Raw genomic sequence first — 17,555 nt, 5'->3', positions numbered from 1 at the left:
ATGGGAATCATGGTTCCAATTGACTAGAAGCTTGGATATGGCCCCATGATTTAGGTTTTAAGAAAATGCTTGCATCTGGGGGCTGCAAGAGCTCAGGGCAGAGTCCAGGGCAGGGGAGGGAATGTCCTGCTGTTCTGAGTCTCAGACGCTAGGAAGAAGATTCCTTCATTTGTTCATTTGTTTGGTGGACAGCGACTGAGCATCTCCTCTGGTAACACTGTGCCCCAGATTACCCTGGAATGGCCGAGCATGTTGCATTTCAGGGTAAAACTGCTGAAGGGACTCAGCCCCTAGGCTGGCCACCTCTGCCTTCCTTTCTTCCTTCCACCTTGCTCTCGGTCAGGCGCTGGTGTTACAGGGCCTTGTCCCAAGGCAGACAAGGATCCTGCCTCCATAGGGTACATGTTCTAGAGGGAAAAGCAGACCATAGACACACAGACAGAATTTCTTAAGATGCTCAGTATACTGAAGGTGCTAAAACAGGGCATCGAGATAGGGTGACCAGTAGGTGTGTAGGGACTTTGGAAGAGGTGGAAGTGCTCTTTGAGAAGGGGACATTTGAGCTGAGTCCTGAAGGACACAAGGGGGCAGCCATATGGAGAAGCTGCTGGGGAATGGGGGAAGGGGACACAGGAGACAGGATGGAAAAGTATTGCAGGAGGAACAGCAAGGACAAGGCCCTAGGTATATTCTAGAAGCAGAAATCCATTATGGCTAGAGCAGAGTGATGCCATCCATGGTCAACAGACAGAAGGGAGGCAGATTTCCATAAAACTGAAGAAATGGCTTTCTAGCCCTTAGATTTGCCTCAGGACGGCGTGGGCTGCCCCCTGAGGGAGTGAGCTTCTCATCAGTGAGGTGTACAAGCCATATTCCAGCCGCTTCCTGGTGTGGAGGTTACCCAGGAAAAGACTCAGGCATCCCAACCCCTTCAAGTTCAGGAGCATCCTTGGTTTGGCAAGAAGCTGGGAGGATGTCTGCGGAGTGAATGAAAGAAAGCTCCAGCCTGCGGATACAAAGCAGGGGCATTTCAGGGGTTTGGCAGTCCTAGAGGCCTTCTACTTCGGGGGCCAGGTAGCACCATACCTCCCCCCTACATCCACTCCACGCAGAGCTGGAGAGAGCCCCAGAGTGTCCACCTCCGTAGCCCAGGAACCCATGGTGGATCTTTCCACACCTCCCTTCGCCACCGCCCCGCGGCCCCATCCTCCAGAAACTTCTGCAGGCTGGTGGGCTGTTCCCTCTTCTCCCCCGGGTCCCTCGGGCGCGCGTGCCCCGCCTCGCGCCTTTGTTCCCGAGGAGCCGCCTGGGGCAGTTTCCTAGCGCCGGCGACGAGAGCTTCCCGGCCGCGGGCTCAGCGCTCGGGCCCCGGCGCGCCCCCCGTCCCCGCAGCGGGGCCGCGGCGTCGCAGGCGGCGGGAGGGCGGTGGGAGGGGGCGGGGGCGGGGGCGCGCGGCCCGGGCGGCGGAGGGCGCGCCCGCCAGGTGCGCGGGCGGCGGCGGCGGCGGCGGGGCGGAGGGCGCAGCTTTGTGCGTTCGCGGCCGCCGGCCGGCCGTGCGCGTGTGCGCGCCGCGGTGACGGCGCACGCGGCTGGGCGGGCTGCGAGGGAAGCCCGCCGCCGGGAGGGGGCCCGGGTCCGGATGGCGATGGGAGGACGCCGCCGTTGCGGGCGCACGGGCGGGGTGAGCAGCCGCCGCTGACTGTTGACATTCGGTCCACGTCGAGGAGTGAGCTCTGCGCCGTGCGTCGGAGAAGGTCAGTGGGTCCGGGGCTGGGTGGTGATTCTATGCATAAACAGCCTGGATCAGGGCGCGAGTCCCGGGTGTGACTGAACGCGGAATCGGGGCGTATGTTATGAGTGTAAATGCGTGTGTTCGCAAGGAGAAAGACAGCCCGTACGTGTGTGAGCTCTGTGCTGTGATCCCACAGGGTAATTAAGCGTAATGGGTTGTGTTTCGGAGATGGGGTGACTGTCCTCAGCAATCCATGCGGGTGGGCATTGCGCACACACATCATGTATCAGGGTGTGTGTGTGTGCGTGAGATGTTGCTCAGACCCTGTCAAAGTCTCTGGCTAGAGAAGCTGACCGAGGTGGAGGTCAGAGGTGGGGTGTTTACAGGTGGTGGTAGAAGGAAACAGCCGGAACCCCAGGAGGACCTGTGACTAGGCTGGTTTTGTTTGTCTGTTTGTTTTGCCAAAAGGCCGTAAACCCCACCCCATCCTCACTCCAACCTGTGCCTGTTGCGGAGAGGGGAGCTAGGATGACGGGGTTCTGGCAGAGAGGCCTTAATGGACCTCCCGGGCAGGGCCAGCCACCAGCCTGCTGCTCATTTCTGGAGGCCCTGGGTGAGTGAGTGAGGGGGGAGTCAGCCTTGGGTGGGGTTCCAGGGCAGGTGTGTGTTCAGGGGACCTCAGAACTGTGCAGAGTCCACTTGGCTTTGCCACCACCAGATACTGCGTGTCTGGACCTGGGAGCTAGCTGGGGGGACATCCTTCTTTCCCCTCATGTTTCCTGCAGCTCCCTCCACACCCTTAACAAACCAAAGGGCATTTACATGCAAGTGGGGTTTGGGCTCTGAATGCCTGGGATCTGCCTCTGTTGAGTGGCCCCCTTCAGAGCAGCCTCCTTAGGGAATAATAGGGTTGTCCTGGGCTGGGCGCCAGGGCTCTTGGGTTCTTTTCATGATTTGTGATCCTGTGGCTGTACCTTAAGCTCGACAGGCCTCAGTTTCCCATGGAGAGGGAAGAACCCCCTCCCCCCCCCCCACTGTTTTTGCTGCAGGGTAAGGAGAGCTCAAACAGCTGTGTGTGTGTGGGGGGGGGGTAGGGGTGGGTTGGGTAGGGAGGCTGGGAGTGACTCAGGGTGTGTGAGGTCCCAAGAGTGATTTCCCCCAGGAGAGTCCCATCATATCTTTGTGACTTGGGTAGAAGTTGGGGGAGGCTCTGTCCTCACCTCCAAGGAGGTGTATGGGGTTTTCCGAGTCCAGGGGTGGGGCAGGGTGGCTGTCTGCTAGATCTGGCTGCTCAGGTTTCAAGAAACTACCTCAGGTCCCCTCTCCTTTCCAAGATGTTGAACATTGGGGGTGAGCTTGGGGACCTGCTTGGGGGCTGGGATGGGGGACTGGAGCTGACGAGCCACAGAAGTTTCTGGGTAGAGGCAGATGCTAAACGTGGGTAGGACCAGGGCTCATCTGGCTGGGGTTCCTGCTCAACCCAGGGTGTTGAGGCAATTTGGTAGAGGTGGCTTCAGTTTCAGAGAGGACGTACCTGCTGCAGGTGCCCTCATACCCTCTGCTCCCTGTTTCCCATACCTTGTCTGGATCAAGTGTGGCTGAGCCAGTGTGGTTCAGAATGACTTCAGCCTTGAGGAAAAGGGCCCCCTGGTGTGGACGGGCCCCCTGGTGGTGGCAGCATCTGGTTAAGCATAAAGGCTCTGTTGTTACTCAGACCTGGGTTTGAGTCCCAGCACCACCACTCTCTGTCTCCACCTGTGTTCCCCCAAAGCAGAGGCTGAGAGAAAGGCTTGTGTGTGGTGGTTTATTTGAGAAGTGGTCTTGGGGAACAAGGGTGGGGCAAAGGGCATGAAGGGGAAAAGACGAAAGATGGCTGGCTGGCTGATTCAGTGGAGCATGAAACTCTTGATCCCGGAGTCATGAATTCAAGACCCACGTTGGGCATGGTGCTTACTTTAAAAAAAAAAAAAAAAAAAGACAAGGATGCATTATTTTTATTACCACCACTCTGCCCTGGGCAGTCTCCTGAGGAGCCTTAGGGAATGCGTTTCAGAACTGCCCTGCTGGGGAGAGAAATAGGGAAGCGTTCATCCATCAGCTCTGTTCCCCACTGGACAGAGTGGTTTGGTGGACATTAACTCCCACCTGCTTGCAGGCTGCCCACGCGTGAGGCCCCAGTGGGTTCTCGTGGGCGCCCCACACTGCACCTCAAAGAAGGCCCCACGCCGCCCTAGGTGAAGTTTTGCCGGGTGGACCGAATGCCGCTGCTCAAAGTCTGCGGGGAGCTGGTCGTTGCTGACGTGGCTGGAGTAAGAAGTGGGGCAGAGAGGGCTGAAGTGGCATACGTCCAGCACACCGCCTGACCTTGCGCAAATTACCTAACTTCTCAGAGCTTCAGTTTCCGTATCAGGGGTTGTAAATGTTAAATGAGACATTTATGAAAATTTTGAACATGGCGATGGGCCCTTAAACATTGTATTTCTGTATAATCGGGAAGACAGCACATTGTGGGTGGCTCGGATATTCATTCACTCAAGTGGAGGAGGAGGCAGGATTCAGTGACTTCTAATGACAGCCCCCCTCACCTTTGGCCGTAGGATCTGAGGCTCCAGGGCCAGACATTTGAGCTGGTCAGTTCCTCCTGGAGCTGTGGCCCAGTCTTCCACATCCCCTGAAACGTTCTGTTTCACGTTCTGTGAATTTGAGCCAGCAGTGCCTTGCCCCTGGGCCGGCTGCTCAGACATGCCTCTTGCTTGTCTCTGGCAGTGAGGGGGGAGGGGTGGGTGGGTGGCGAGGGGAGCGGTGCTTGAAAGAGTAGTGGCGGGAGGGCGGGTGCTGGCATTTGGAGTTGGCAGATGGTTGTGGGCATTGGTCTGGGCCCCTGTTGGTGGGGAGGGAGTTCAGCACAGGAGGTGGAGGAGGGCGAGAGAAAAACGGAGGGCAGGAAGGGAAGGGAGACTGGCCAAGAATGAGGAGGAACCACGGGCAAGGTGAGGCAAGGTGGGCAGCCTGGGTGGCTGGGATGGCAGGGACAGGCTGGGCCTCTGGGAGAGTGATGGGGTGGCGTGAGAGAAGGGGATGACCGTGTTTGAGGATGAGGTGGGGGTCCAAGGGCGTAGGCCCGGCCGGCTTCGTATATCAGAGTACAGCATCGAGACTCGGGATCCTCGTTCTCTCTTTCTCCGGAGTGGCTGCCAGCCCCTCCCAGGCCACCACCTGCTTTGGAGGGGAGATGCTGACTGCAAACACTTGGTCCTGTCGAGGATGTGCCTCTGCCGAGGCCTGTACCATGGTGGCCCTGGCCTCTCTACCCTCTGCCATCTCCAAGCAATGTGCTGCCCCCTCAGGAGAGGTCACACCGTGGGGAAGTTGTCTAGCCGCCTCCTGCTCATGCACAGCCAGCTCAGGCTGGCAATAAAAGGTCACTGTGCCCGTCTGTTGCCTGTAGGCAAGGTCACACCAGCCTAGGCTGGTGATGTTCAGCAACCACTGTCTTCATTTACAGCCATTTCAAGATTCCTCTGACCTCTGCAATTTGGGACTCTTTTTGTTTTTAATAATTTTAGTAAAAAAACAAACAGTGATGTCTATCCATCTCCTCCCTTTTTAAAGAGGAATTCTAAATGGAGTCAGATGACACTCTTCTGGTCCACACCTGTTTCAGTGCTTTGGTGCTTCTCCAGTGGGAAGTTCTGCTTCATGTCTGATCTTAGCCTGCCGTGCTGCACTTAGTTTTTATTTTTATTTTTTTTCTTTTCCTCTGTTTGCCACAACCCTTCAGGGCTCCTTTCAACCTGCCCAAGATGTAAAGCAGCCATGGGGGCTCCCAAGGCAGATGGGACACCAAGGCAAGGCTTGTGCTTTTGGGGGACCTGGCCTGAAACCAGGCTGTGCTGAGTCCCTGGCCCTGCCCATGATAAGGTCTTGACTTGCAGCTTGCTCTGAGGGCCAGGTGGTTTCCCACCCCCTCCCCTAGGTCAGATCCAGGGCTGGCAGCCTCGTTCCTGGATTATGCTGGGTGTGCCGGCTGGGCCCTGAAAGGTCTGGGCCAGCAGATGGCAGCAGGCATGGGCACCTGGGGGACTCTGCTGACTAGATGACTGGTAGTGAGCAAGAGCAGGAGGGGAGTGACAGGCCGCCAGGCACAGTGAGATGTGCCTGTACGTGTGTGCACGTCTGTGGAGGTTGCACATCTGTGGAGGGTGTGGGTCCTCTGAGTATGTCTCTGTGTGCATTGTTGTGTGCTGTTTGCTGGTGTTCTTTCCTCTGGGGATGTGTGTTGGCCACCCACTAGGTGCTTTCCAGAGTCCTAAAGGGTGTGCCTGTCTGATGGCAGGTGATACTTGACCCCACTGGGATTGCCTGGCCCTACCTGGGGCCCCTGAGTCTTCTGCCCTCCCCACTTCTGCCTTCTCTCCAAGCTTCCTGTCCCTGTCCCTCCCTCCCTCTGTTTTGAGGAAGTTGCCTCTCCCCCACTGGCTGTGTGGGTGCCCACTGCCTTTGGGGCAGGGCCTGGGGAGAGATAACCAGGGCCCCATCCTTTGAACTCTGAGCTCAGGGTGGCAGGTGGGTAAGCCCTAGTTTGAGGATATGAGTCAGGAATGGCCACAGGGGGTGGGCAGAAGCTTGGCTCTACGTGTCAGTGTGCTTCAGGGAAGTATGTGTGCACCCCTTACACTTGACTACCCCCTCAGAGGCCTGGGTATCAGTGCAGCCATGGGAGGGGCCCCCAACCCCCACTGTCCACGCTCTCTTCCCCGGTAGCTGTGGCTAGCAGTTTCCAACAGGGAGCAGAGTGGTCTCTGGGGGTCTGGGCATTCCACTTGGGGACCTTGGCCTCAAGTAATTCCTGTCAGCACGGTCACTTGTATATGTGGAGTTCCTCCTGTGCCAGGCCCTGGACTGCACACTGTGCATGTATTAGCTCATGGGCTCCTCAGAGCAATTCTGTGAGGTGGGTTCTGGAAGCATCCCCATTTTATGAGGAAGTGGAGGCTCAGAGAGGCTGGGTCACTTCCACAAGATCACACAGCTAGTAAGTAGTGGAGCCAGGATGTAACCCAGGTCTGTTCTTGATAGTTGCTGCCATTCTGTTCACTCTTCACAAAGCTGGATTTTCACATCCTTGCTGTTTCCCCTGCAGGGAGGCTGTCCCAGATCACGCTCTCCAGACAGGGCTCCCCACCCACCTGGTCGCCTTTGGATCATATCAACCTGTCGTAAATACCTGTGTAAAGTTATCCCTCTTTTATCTTTCACCTCCTCCCTCCCAGGCCCCCCAGGGCAGGGATCTGTCTCGTTCACCGATATATCCTCAGCATTAGCAGAGAGCTTGGAACACAGTATGGATGTAAATTGCTTTTCTGACACCAGTTCTATTGTGTGTGTGTTAAGGGGGGGGCGTGTTTTTTCCCACACGTGTAACCAAACAATTTTTGGACACCAATAGGGTGTCTGAGAATTCAACTCAATTCTGATGCGATTTACCTGGAGATCATATCATATTCCACTGGTGAGGATTCAGTCGGACAAGGTACTAGTCCCAAGCCCAGGTTGTTACCAGTGCTTCTGACCGACTGGCTATAAATCAGAGGTTCCCAGGACCTCCTCCTCCTCCTCCCCCCATTGGGGCAATTTGCTAGAGCGGCTCACAGCACTCAGAGAAACCTTTTACTTACTAGATCGCTGGTTTATCATGAAAGGATGTAACTCAGGAGCAGGCAGATGGAAGAGGTGTGTGGGGCAGCATGTGGGGAGAGGGCGCCACTGTCCCCATTCTTCCACCAGCCTGGAAGCACTCCCAACCCGGTCCTGTGTGTTTTTATGGAGGCTTCATTACATAGCCCCAATTGATTAAATCATTAGCCATTGGCGATTGAATCAACCCCAGCCCCTCTTCCCTCTTTGGAGGTCTGAGAGAGAGGTCTGGCCTTCTAATCATGTGATTGGTTCTCTTGGCAACTGGCCTCCACCCCTAGGTGCTTCTAAAAGTCACCTCATTCACATAACAAGACACCTTTATCAGGCTCCGCACTTCTGAAGCTACAAGGGTTTGGGGAGCTGTGAGCCAGGAACTGTAGACGAAGACCAAATGTGTATTTCCTATGAATCACAATATCCCAGGGTGCAATAAACAAGCCCTGAGTGAATGAATGAATGAATGAATGAATGAATGAATGAATATATGAAGATATGTGTGACTCAAGGCCCAAGCTCCAAACCCCTCGTCTGTTGCTGTCTCTCACACAGCAGAGACCATGGCAGAGTGGCTAGGGGCACAGGCTCTGGAGCCAGCTCACTGGGTTCCAGTTCTGGCTCTATCACCAGCTATTCTGGTTATTTTTACTGCGTAATAAACTGCCCAGAAGCTTATGGCTTAAAACAGTGGTGACATTTATTTTGCTCAGGAATTTGCAGTTTGGGCGGGGCCTGGCAGGGATACTTCTGTCTGCTTTGCGGTCATCCTCTGGGGTGTTTCAAAGACTAGGGGATGGAATGGTCTGAAGGCTCGGTGGCTCATGTCTGGCATTTAAAGCTGGCTGTTGGCTTGAGGACTCAGTCCCTCACCACAGGGGCCTCTCCCTTTGCTCTGTCTTCTTGTCACCCAGGCCATCTCCCTGTGTGCTAGTTCGGGCTTCCTTACAGCATGGTGGCTGGGTTAAGGGGCAAGGACCCCAAGAGAGAGCCAGCAGAAGCTAGTTTACCTTTTCTTTTTAATTAAGAAAATTTTTCTAAAAAATTTTTTTTATATTAGAGAGTGAGCGAGAGAGCGAGCATGAGCAGGGGAGGGGCAGAGAGATGGAGACAGAATCTGAAGCAGGCTTCAGCAGCACAGAGCCTGATGCGGGGCTCGATCTCACCATGAGATCATGACCTGAGCCAAAGTCGGACACTTAACCCACTAAGCCACCCAGGAACCCCTGTTTTACCTTTTCTTATCCAGCCTTGGAAATGATGCGGCATTGCTTCTGCCTGACTCACAGATCCACACAGGTCCAGGAGGGCACGGAGATTCCATCTCTCAGTAGAGGGGTGTCCGTGTCACCTGGTAACAAGAGCATGTGGGACGCGGGATATATTATGGGATGGTGTGGCTGTCTTTGGAAAGTATAATAAATCTGCCACAGTTCCTTCCTAGGAGCGTGACCTTGAGCAAATTACTTAGTCTCTCTGTGCCCTGATTTTTCCATCTGTCAAATGGGACAACGTTAGTATGTACTTCACTGGGTTGTTTCTTTAGCAGTGACTGTAGTCCCACCTACAGATCTCCCGGCCTCAGGTGAGGCGTTGGTGCAGGCTTTCACCAAGCTACAGGATCCAGCTCCAATTTCCCACCACTTGCATGGAATATGGGAGGCACCTCACTGTTCAGAGCCCTTTCGAGGTGGGGCTAGTAATGGGGAGAGAAGAGGGGACCTTGATGGAGTGTCTCCATTATTATGTCATTGTAAGTTAGCCTTGCTCCCTTCAAAGGGGCAAGGGACAAGTTTTGATGGAGATGTAACAAGGCTAAGACCCCAGCAGGATTTCTCTGTGCCTGGGAGGGCAAACCCTGCTAGGGCCCCCATCTTCATTCAGGGGAGTCACGAGACATGAATCATGAACATGTTGTGTTTGAGCTGCAGGGCTTTAAAAAAAAAAAGTGTTTGAGGGAGCTCCTTGCCTCTTCTCTGTCCTCCCAGCCTGCCTCCACCTGAGTCACTGTTCATCTGCCAGAAGGACCGCTCTCTCGCCCAGCTTGCCAAGGTTTGCTCATCCTGGCCCAGCTTGGGGCTGCTCCTTGGCTGGGCATTGGTGGGGGCCCAGCCTGGTGGTAGCTCACATCTAGTGCTGCCCTCATTCTCTATAGGAATGGCAGACTTGTTAAAAGCAGGGCCTCTGGTTTGAATTCTGCCATTGTCACCTACCAGCCCTGTGACCTTGGGCAAGTTCCTTAACCTCTCCGTGACTCCATTTCCTCACCGGGATAGAGGACACGGTTGGGGCCAGGATTAAATAAAGTAAAAAGTATGACATAACTGGTTCGTGGGAGATTCTTGAGAAATGGGTACAGTTATTTGTTACAGATGAAAAAAATGCAGAGGGCGTTAAAGTGGTTTCTCCATAGCTATTATTCAATGTCAGAGCCAGGGCTGGAACCCACGGTTGTTGCTGATCTCCTGCAAGACATAGAATTCCCCCACACGTGTCCCCCAATCCCTTATGCCAGGGGAAATTATGGCTACCATCCTAGAGATACAAGCAAGATGCTCTCTTTTCTTTTTCTCTTTTAAAGTTTTACTTATTTATTTAGAGAGAGTGTGTATGTGAGCAGGAGAGCGACAGAGAGAGAGAAAGAGAGAGAATCCCAAGCAGGCCCCACACTGTCGGCGCAGAGCCTGATGTGGGGCTCGAACTCACAAACCGTGAGATCATGACCAGAGCCGAAATCAAAAGTTGGGACACAACCGACTGAGCCACCCAGGCGCCCCAAGACGCTCCCTTTTCTTCTTTGCGGTACCCAAAGTTGCCTGCAGAGGGTGCTGATGCCCACATTCCAGCCCATTCAGGAGAGGCTCTGCAGTAGGGGAGGGTCGGGAGTGACCCAGCTGGATGGAGTGAGAGCTAAGAGAGCTGGCTCCGTGATCTCCTTTAGCGAGATCTCCTTCAGACAGCTCCTAGTGCCCAAGACTTCCACAGGAAGCTCCAGGGACACCAAAGGTAATGGGAGTGTTGTAGTGGATTTGCTACCAGTGTTTCTCACTGGGCCAGAGTCATCAGGGGAGTTTGTTAAACATGCAGGTTCCCTGGCCCCTCCCCAGAACAATGGAGTCAGAATTTGAGCAGTTGCATTGGCTAACACACCTATAGGTCTATGCCAGGCATTCCTCTGAAGGCTTCGTGCATATTAGCTCATTTACCCCTCCCAACAGTCCTCTGAGGTAGATACTATTATTATCCCCATTTTATAGATGAGGGGTGTGGTCTGAGGCACAGAGAAGTTGAGGGACTTGCCCAAGGTCACACTGCTGGTAAGCAGCAGGGCTGGGGTTTGAACCCATGTTCTTTTAAACTGCAGGTAACTCTCACACCCAGTGCATTTGAAAACCACTAATATATAACCCTGGGCCTGTCCCCTTTTTTATCTCTTTTTGCTTCCTATTATTTGTTATTATTTTAAGTAGTGTTTATTGTGCTTTTCTAATTATAGAAGTAAGACTTGCTTATTTCAGAAAACAGAAAAGAAGAAAAGAAGAAAAAAATCATGATCCTTAATCTCACCCCTTAATAATATGGCCCTGAACATAATATTTAGCCTATTTTATTCCATTCAGAAATATGCCGTAAGTGTCTTCCCTTGTCATTACATGTACTTCTATACCTACTTTATATTGGCGGGAACGTACTCTGTTGTTGGGAGATGCTATCTTTCTTGAACCTACCCTGTTGGTAATTTAGGTCATTTCCATTGTTCCGTAGTTATGGCAACAACGAGCTGGAGACTCTGGAAAGTACAACTTGTCGCATGGCTCTGATTTTTTTTTCTTCTTGGGATGGTGTGGAATCGAGAACAGGGTTGCCAGGTCAAAAAGCATGCATATGAAAAAAACAAACCTCTGTATTGAAGGAAAATGTACATGTAGAGAAGTGCACAGGTTTTAAGTGTAGGGGTGAATGTCCATAAACTTGACTCACCCGTCTAAAACCAACACCCAGTTCCAAAAACAGGCCTTGATGTGTACTTCAGAAGCCCCCTTGGCGTGCATGTAAGGATTCTGATTTGTGTTGTTAAATTTCCTCCGGCAAAGTTGTATGTTGGTCTCCTCTGAGTTTCTCAAGATTAAAGCACAAACTCTTTGCCTAAAAGCAGAATGGATGGAAGAACCATCTGGAGTCAGACAGGGAGAGAGAGATCTTGGCCTGCCCTTTCTGGGGCAAGACCTACTTCCCTTCAAGGTAGAAGAGATGGTCCCAGGACTCGGATCAGTGTCAGTGTGAGCTCCAGATAGTTTAAGGTTTTAAAGAAATGAGGCTTTGTAGCTGCTACCGTTTCTGCTCTTGTTTGTTTGTTTATTTTTTTAATTTTTATTAAAAAACTTTTTTTTAGCGTTTATTTATTTTTGAGAGAGACAGAGACAGAATGCGAGTGGGTTGGGGCAGAGAGAGAGGGAGGCACAGAATCTGAAGCAGGCTCCAGGCTCTGAGCTGTCAACACAGAGCCTGATGCAGGGTTCGAACTCACAAGCTATGAGATCAAGACCTGAGCCGAAGTCAGACGCTCAACCGACTGTACCACCCAGCTGCCCGTTTGTTTATTTTTAAGAGCAAACCATTCATAGATTTAACATTTTTTTCTTTAAATTATAACATGTTAATGGTTAAAAAAAAACAAGCAGCACACAGGACGTAAAGTTGGGGAGTGAAAGTCCCCTCCCCCAAATTTCTAGTTCTGGTCCCTTCTTCAGAGGTAAACAGTCTTGGACCATTGCTTATGTTCCATTCCAGAAATTGTCTAGGCATGCATAAGAATTTACGTATTTATTTAAACTAATGAGATCCTGTTAGATGAACTGTTCTTTTTTTTTTTTTTTAAACTCTTTTTTAGGTTATCTTTATATAGTAACACACATAAATTCTGCCTTCTTTTCAGTGGCTCCATTGTATCCCATTGTATGCTTTTTCTCCAGTATGGTGAAGGTCATTCATGTTTTGTATTTGCTGTTTCAGACAGCGATAAAACTAACATCTGTATGCAAGGATCTTGTCAACTGGTGTGAGTTTATATGTGGACTAAGTCTCTAAAGACAAAATTGTTGGCCCGAAGGGTGTGTGCACTTGAAATTTTAATAGATACTGCCAAATCTCTACAGTAATGATGGGAGTGCCTGTTACCTTATATCCACATACCATTTTTTGGGTTTCTTTTAACCTTTACTATCTGATGGGCAAAAGTGATATCTTGTCGTTATTTAAGAAATTAAAAAAAAAACTTTGTTTTTTTACACTTGCTTAGTTTTGAGAGACAGAGAGAGACAGAGCACAAGTGGGGGAGGGGCAGAGAGAGAAGGAGACACGGAATCCGAAGCAGGCTCCAGGCTCCGAGCTGTCAGCACAGAGCCCGACGCGGGGCTCGAACCCACAGACCGCGAGATCATGACCTGAGCTGAAGTCGGACGCCCAACCGACTGAGCCACCCAGGAGCCCAAGAAATTTTACGCTGTGATGCATTTGATAGCTTTTTAGTGTCCAGCCAGGTTCTGCTTGCAGTTCTCTTGGTAGGCTGGCAGCACTGAGCAGATCAGAATAGACCACATGGTCATGGCTCAGGGTCATGCTCTTGGAGTCTGCTTTTCACTAGCACTGCTCTTGCAATTTTTTTGTCATCATCTTGCTTTTCAGAACTCATGCAATGGGAAATTCAGTCTGGCCCTAGAGATAGCGCACGCGGGGAAGTGATCAGTGCACCGTAAATCAAAGGGCAGATGTTAGATGTCATTTTGTCTCGATCACCAAGTGTGGATTCCTAACTGATGCATGTTTGCTGGCTCTGAATGCCATTGCACCCTGTTTTCTGGAGACCAGAATGCCCTTCTCTGCCGCTGTTCTTTGTCCTCACCTGGCTTATGAAGGAAGCAGGGGTGAATGTTGCCTCCCCTTTGAGGAAAGTTCCACCGAAGCCCCCCAAAAAGCACGTGACCTGCTCAAGGTGGTTTAGTGGTGGAGGTGGGAGGAGAGCTGAGCCCCACCCCGTCATGCTGGTAGTTCTTGCTGCGTGTGGAGCGGGGGCGGATCTAGGCCAAATGATCTAGTGCCGGCTTCTCCAGGGGCATCTGTTTCCGGAGCTTCCTGTAACTGCTCGTCCCCAAGCCTGGGAAAGGAGCTTGTCTCCTCTTTCAGCTCCCACTAGCGGCTGTGAGGACAGAGCTGTCCAAGCAGAGGAAACCACAGGGTCTCTCCCTTCCCTCCAGCCCCGGAGGGCCTGCAGATCCGGTGGAGGGGCAGGGGCTTGGGCTTCCTCCTCCTCCCACCCCGGCCGGCTTTCTCAACTCCACATTCCTGTAAAGCCCAGAGAGCTGGGTGGGTTCCCTGGAGCTCTGTCCTGAGCTTGGGGCTCTGGCTGGGACTTGTTCCCCAGCTGGACCAGGAACACCCACAGGCCTCCCCAGAGAAGCCAGGGCCTTGTGATTTGGTGACCCAGAGTCACCGTCTGTGGACGGGGCAAGGAGCGACCTCAGGACAGAAGGAGCCGGTCTAGCCTGGTGTTGGAAAGACTTAGGCACTCGTCTTTCCGACTTCATCCCTGTCTTCTCTTAGCTGTTGAGCTGTGCTTTTCTTTCAGGTGCTTAGGCTCCCTTGTCTGTAACATGGGCCCTGTGTGAATGGGGCATTTGTGCGGGTTCCAAAGGGGCAGTTTGATCTGGGGACCGGCACTTGCCGATGCAGACCATTTTATAGAACGGTGACTGATAACTTGGTCTCTGGAATCAGACCTAGCTCTGCCACCATTGTGCCGGGCAAATTTTGTCAAGTTCCTTCACCTTTCTGTGCCTCAGCGTCCTCCTCTGTAAAATGAGGATAGCAGTGTTACCATCTCAGAGGTGGTCGTGAGCTCGAAAGGAGCTAAGCGGTGAGGTCGGAGCTGGCCCGTAGTACGCTCACAGATACAGGTGCTGCCCTTGGCTCCTCTGTACCCATAGCTTGTCTCCACTCTGACTGCTCCGTAATCTGAGTCAGCGGAGGTCAGGGAGGAAGCTGGGCTGTGCTTGGTGGGGGTAGAAGGGCTGGGCCTGGCTCACAGGGTGCTTCTCTTTTCTCTTGACTCACAGTCCTTCCCAGAGAGCATTCGGACCCCTCGCTGCCCACCCCCACATGGAAGAGGAACTGAGGGGTCAGAGCAGGGGCGACAGGAAGCTGAGCGGGACCGGAGGAGGGGGTGGAATTGTAATAGATAATAATTATAATAGCTCCCATAATGGTGTGGGAGCCCTGTGCTAAGTGTTTACATTTATTTATAATCTTGTGAGCTTGGTGGCAGCCACCGTATCATAGAGGAGTACACTGAGGCCTCGGAGGTTAGGTTATGTGTTGGCAGTCACATGGCTCCAAAGCTTGGGAGACTGGCGCTGAGGAAAAGAGAGTGGAAGGTTGCTCTAGAATGCCTCTCACCTCCCTCTAGAGCTCAGAGAGTAAAACATAAGCCATCTGGGAACCTCCCTCTCTTCCTCCAGGCCCTCACTCTGAGGAGTGAGGAAGGCATGGGTCCATCTGGACTCTCCAAGGTTCCCAGATCTTAGTGGCTTCAAGGACATCCGGGATGCTGTGAGTCCTGCGCCCCTTCCTGCTGACACAGCCAGGCTATTGCCGCTCCTTGGCCAAGGATCTGAGTGTTGCATTACTCCTTGTCTTTTGTGTTACTATGCAAGAGACCAGAACTCCAGGTGGGAGATTCCAGCCTCTACGTGGCAGCAGCTGGGACCTTGAAATGCTCCTCCCTGCCTGTTCCCCAGGGCGCCCTGCCGACCTCCAGATGCTGGCACCTGGGCCTGCATCCCTGCTGGGTTGTGGCCTCCTACCTGGGTGTTCACCTGGGTATCTCTGTAGATTGAGAGGACCGGCATGAGAGCATCTCTCAGCGGCCTCTTCCCCTAGAATACGATGATGGACCACAGGAAAACAGGGTCACACCTGTGGACAGATAAGACTAGGTGATGGGTACTCGGAAGTGCCCCAGCTTATTGGTATAACCCCACTTCATTGTCTCACACACTAAATCACGTGCTCCCATGATGGGTTCACTATGAACTCCCTCTAATTGATGAAAAACTAAGTAATTTGCAACAGGAAATGTGTTGTTGGTTACCTGCATGACGGCCAGGCCTGTCTGCTTGGCCTGGAGTCAGAGTTGGTGAGGCAGCAGGCTGAGCGGCCACGGGTGTTTCTGACCTTCACTCTTACACACATCAGGCTCTCCCTCTTAGTTGGGACTTCCTCAGTGGAGAGTGAGAGAAATTCAATTCTATTTAAAAATTTTTAAAAAATATTTATTTAAGAAAGAGAGAGAGAGAGAGAGAGAGAGAGAGAGAGAGCGTGCAAGCTAGCAAGCATGAGTGGGGGAGGGGCAGACAGAGAGGGAGATACAGAATCTGTAACAGGCTCCAGGCTCTGAGCTGTCAGTGCAGAGCCTGACCCAGGGCTTGAACCCATGAATTGGGAGATCATGACCTGAGCCGAATCCGAGAGTCGGATGCCGAATGGACAGAGCCACCCAGGCACCCCGCCGGGAGATTTGATGATGTCCTAAAGACCTGACCTCTTCACTGGGTGGCAGTTCTTGCCCCTGCCCTCCTCTGTGTGGTGTTTCCATCCTGTGGTTTAGCAACCTAGGCAGGAGAAGGGGTGTGCTCTGGGAGTGAGTCTTGTTGGGTCCACTGACTTCTCCTGCCCCACTCCTGAGCTAGTTACTGTGGTTGCCCTGGTTGGTCAGGCTGGCCAGGTACTCCCTCTGGGGGTGGATGGAGCACAGAACTGTTTTACTCAGAGGGAGGCCAAGTGGATGCAGGGAGAGTAGGACCCAAGGCGTCCATGGTGCCTGTTGAGCATCTGTGGGGTGGGTGCAGTGTGGGGAGAGGTCTGGGCACGGAGTGGACATCCAGCGGGAAGCCAGTGGTCTGACGCAAGCCCAGAGGGTGAACCACAGCATCCTTCCTTTCCTGGTGAAGGTGGGGGCGGAGGATTCGGCCTGAACTGAGGACCACCAGGCTTCTGCCGAGAGGCCTGCTGCCTTAGAGGAAAGGACCCCACCCTTGCCACTCCCAGACCTGAACTGAGCCTGCAGCCCATCCAGCGTACCGCCTGGCGCCCATGTAGCCTTCCCTGCTTCAGCGGAGTCAAGAAAATAGAAATGCCTGTGCTCTTGGTCCATGACCCGGGGGTGGCCCCTGGTCCCACAACACAGATCCAGTGCCCAGAGTGGCAGTGGACCCCAACCAGGAAACTGTGGGGAGGGTGGGCCAGTGAGAGAGGCCAGTGGCAGCAGCCACGGTAGCTTTGTTTCCCTTCCTCCACTGCTTGGGGGAGCAGGGCAGGGGCCTGGTCCCCACCTGTGTCTCCCCGACCTAGTCTGTGGTAGCATATGTGCCACACCCCTCCATGGGCTGTCATTAGTGAGCACCTACTGTATACCTGGCATGGTCAGCATTGGTGCATGCAGAGATGAGGGCTAGCTTTTTCTCCCCGCTAGAAAGAAACAGACTTGCACACACATGCCACCTTCCCACTGCTGACCTCTGGTTGGGCACTTGAGGGCGTCTGAGAAGCACAGAACTGTGACTGTGCGTGTGTACATGTGAACGTACCTTGAGGGCATGTGTGCAGTCTGAGTGTGTGCACGTGGGTCTGTGTCCACGTGTGAGCCTGTGTCACGGGGAGTTGTGTGTATATGAGATGTACGTGCAGGTGTCTCTGTTGAGTCTATATGAACCGGCATGTGGATGTGCGGTACCTGTGCGCATGTGTGTGTGGGTGTGTAACGACACTTATGTGAGCATGCCTGTGCACTTGTGGGTCCTGTGCATCTACATGTGCACACGTGCGTGTGCCCCTGTGCTCATGGCAGTGCACGTGTACTCGTGTCCACAAGTGTGCGGGTGTCCTTACCTGTGTGGGGCTGATTTATCTGGTGTGTGCTGAGCCATGGTGGAGCAGGAAGGCAGAGGTCCCATCCTGGGCAGCTGCAGGGAGTGGGTGTGAGGAGCCATCTGAAGGGCTCCCCAGCCTTCCAGCGAGCTCTTTCCCTCACAGGTACGTCTGTGGGACTCCTCCGGCCTCCTTTGGGTTTTGAGAA

The 17,555-nt window shown here is 53.1% G+C and overlaps 1 long non-coding RNA gene across 1 annotated transcript; it reads right to left on the bottom strand.

The window, feature by feature from the left end:
- Positions 1 to 3,532: 3,532 nt before the first annotated feature.
- On the bottom strand, positions 3,533 to 17,437 carry LOC122233467. Its single transcript, XR_006210998.1, has 3 exons — positions 17,369 to 17,437; positions 8,662 to 8,777; positions 3,533 to 3,685 (listed from the first exon to the last, which is right to left on the bottom strand). It is a non-coding gene; the product is annotated as an uncharacterized LOC122233467 (long non-coding RNA).
- Positions 17,438 to 17,555: the final 118 nt, after the last annotated feature.

The sequence above is a fragment of the Panthera tigris genome, chromosome E1 (assembly GCF_018350195.1).
Source record: "Panthera tigris isolate Pti1 chromosome E1, P.tigris_Pti1_mat1.1, whole genome shotgun sequence".
Lineage (NCBI taxonomy): Eukaryota > Metazoa > Chordata > Mammalia > Carnivora > Felidae > Panthera > Panthera tigris.
Note: the sequence above shows the minus strand (reverse complement) of the source record. Positions and strands in the feature narration are given on the sequence as shown.